General features: G+C 37.4%; 1 long non-coding RNA gene across 1 annotated transcript in view; it reads left to right on the top strand.

The window, feature by feature from the left end:
• Window positions 1-2,786, top strand: part of LOC104999947 — a 21,673-nt gene that overhangs the window by 220 nt on the left and 18,667 nt on the right. Inside the window, exon 2 of the long non-coding RNA XR_826675.1 lies at window positions 65-187. This is a non-coding gene — a long non-coding RNA (uncharacterized LOC104999947). The remainder of the gene's footprint in view (window positions 1-64; window positions 188-2,786) is intronic.

The following is a 2,786-nucleotide window of genomic DNA, read 5'->3' as shown; positions in this document are numbered from 1 at the left end:
CCCCCCGCCTTCAGTTACCCACCCTCGCATCTAGGGACCCTTAGCTGTGGTAATTTTCCTTCAGGTGCACTCGACAGGCCTCATGAAAGGCTTTAAGATTTAACCGCTGATGCTGCTGCTGTCGCCTCTTTTCTGCTGGGGGACCTGACCTCGACTGCTACTAATTGATCTCTGGGGCTCGTCAGAGGTAATCGAGAGCTTGGGCCAGGGTGAGAACCCCCTAAATCCCGACATTCTGAGTAGTGGTCCTCAAAACCACCATGGGCCTCAAAAGGGGTGACGCCCCCAAGGGACCGCCAGCCCTGAACCGACCCTTCTGCCTCTTTCGAACCGGCCACCAGTTTTCCCCAACACGGTCCGAGTTCTCGGAGTCAGGGGACAAAGAAGTAGAGGGTCCCCCCACCCACCTCCTTTTACTGAAATCGCGACATAACCCTAAATCCTTAAATCATTTGTGGTAGTGGCGATTCTGAAATCATTTGCATTTGACGCACAAAGTGATATCTGTGCCTCCTTTCTAGTGCTTTCTGCTTTGCACTGTAGTACCACATCTCATCCACTAATACTGTATCCTGAGGATGGGGAGTTCCTTAAGTCGTCTCTGAGTAAGCAGCCTTGCTGCTCAGTCATTCTATATATCAAATAAATGAAAATCTTTTCTTTATTAGAATCGCTTAAAAATGCAGTTTCAATTTTATACAGTGTATTTGCCAGACACCAGCTCTATAAATACAAATTTCACTTTTTTACCATATATTTAAAAAAAGGCATTGCACTGTGAATACTTGGAATACATGAGTTGGAAATGTTCCACGAAACAAGAGGAAATTCTTAGGTATTTCTATTTTTTTTTTTTTCATCTGCTGTAACTTCACTTGGTATGTATAGATGTGGGATACACAGTACAGGAGAAAGGGGACTTAGTTAAATTAACATGTATTCAGGTAAATAAAAAATGAATTCTCTCACAGTAATGCTAAGAATTTACATTATTTCCATAACTTCAAATTATGGAAGGAATTGGTGTACCTCAAGAAAATCTTTAGTGAGAAAATAGAAGTTTCATCGTTTGTTATGTTTGTTCGCCCTTATTTTTTTGTTGTTATCTGCTTAACAGAGTTCTTCTTAAAAGTATTAACAATACCGATCCTTTACATACTCATTTATATATACTTTAAATAGAAAGAGCATAGGTACAAAGCATAGGTAATTTTAAAAAGATAGTGCTTATTCTACTGCATAGTTTCTCATAGACTTCAATAAATATTTTGGGGGCTTTGAATACAAAGTCTACTGTACAAAAGAATTTTTGAGCAAATAACAGTGTAAACAGTATGAAAAGAAGCAACTGTCCAACTTACAACAAACTGATTTCAAGCACATTAAAGGGAAAGGGGTAAACCTGGACTGGCTTGTCTGATTCTGTAACTAAGTCTCTCATTAGAGGAGGGACAATTCTAGGCTAGGCTTTGCTAACCTCATGGCCATGAAAAAATAACAGTCCTGAGTACTACTTTTGTACCCTGTTATATTGAAAACTTTCTTCTTTAAAAACAATTCTTTTCAACTAAATGTCAGTCCAATCAGGGAGATTTTTTTGTACAGTTCTTTTATTTCTACTGATTGTTTTTAAATCAGTTTCACATAAATTTCTTCCCTCTAGAATTCTGTATTAATTTAAGGTCAAATTCCCAGTTTCAATTTGAATGTAAACGTTAATTCAATTCAACAAATATTCTAATATTTCCTATATGACTTTTTAAAATCTTAAGTTTCTGTTGTTAAGTATTAATATTATTAGTTTATGAAGGGAGGGGTAATTCTTTTGAAAGCTGCAGCTTTCAAAATATATCTACATTCCTTAGATTCAGTGTTTCCAGAGAAACATTAGAGAAATATTCACCTTTTCTAATGGAAGGAAATACGAAAAGAGGATTTAATGTTGACTGCCTATAATAAAATGAAGCAAAACAAAGGAATTAACCAGAAAAAAAGAAGTATTCACCTTTTATCTAACTTTATTTTTAGTTTCACTTTTAAGTCATTGTCATCATTTTACTTGAATGTGAAAACTTTAAAACAAGAAAAACAATTTTAGACCTTTTGCTACATGTATTACTTTTTAGTAAGAGATAATCTTTATTTTAGAATAGTGTTACCAACAGTGGTTCCGCCCACCCCCCCCACCCCCTGCCAAGGCTTTCAGGATGTTAGTTCCCCCACCAGGGATTGAACCTGGGCCCTCAACAGTGAAAATGCAAAGTCCTAACCACTGGACCTCCAATATATTTATGTATGTTCTGTGTATATTTGTCCTGAGATGAATCCAAACAACTGTGTTCAATCACAACTTCCTTTTCTCAACATTTCACACTCGGCTATTCCTTCTGGAATATCTTAAAATTCTGGGAAGAAACAATTATTAGAGGCAGATTTATAAGTCTTTCATACTGTACATTAGCTAAGTATTAGACTGCAGTTAGTACTGAAGTACATAGGAGGGAGAGGAGAACAACAGAACAGCCAGGCTTCAGCAATACATGAACCGTGAACTTCCTGATGTTCAAGCTGGTTTTAGAAAAGGCAGAGGAACCAGAGATCAAATTGCCAACATCCACTGGATCATCGAAAAAGGAAGAGAGTTCCAGAAAAACATCTATTTCTGCTTTATTGACTATGCCAAAGCCTTTGACTGTGTGGATCACAATCAACTGTGGAAAATTCTGAAAGAGATGGGAATACCAGACCACCTGACCTGCCTCTTGAGAAATCTGTATGCAGATCAG

This window comes from Bison bison, unplaced genomic scaffold (genome assembly GCF_000754665.1).
Source record: "Bison bison bison isolate TAMUID 2011002044 unplaced genomic scaffold, Bison_UMD1.0 scf7180017864366, whole genome shotgun sequence".
Lineage (NCBI taxonomy): Eukaryota > Metazoa > Chordata > Mammalia > Artiodactyla > Bovidae > Bison > Bison bison.
The sequence above is the reverse complement of the archived record's forward strand: the minus strand, read 5'-3'. Positions and strand labels throughout refer to the sequence as shown.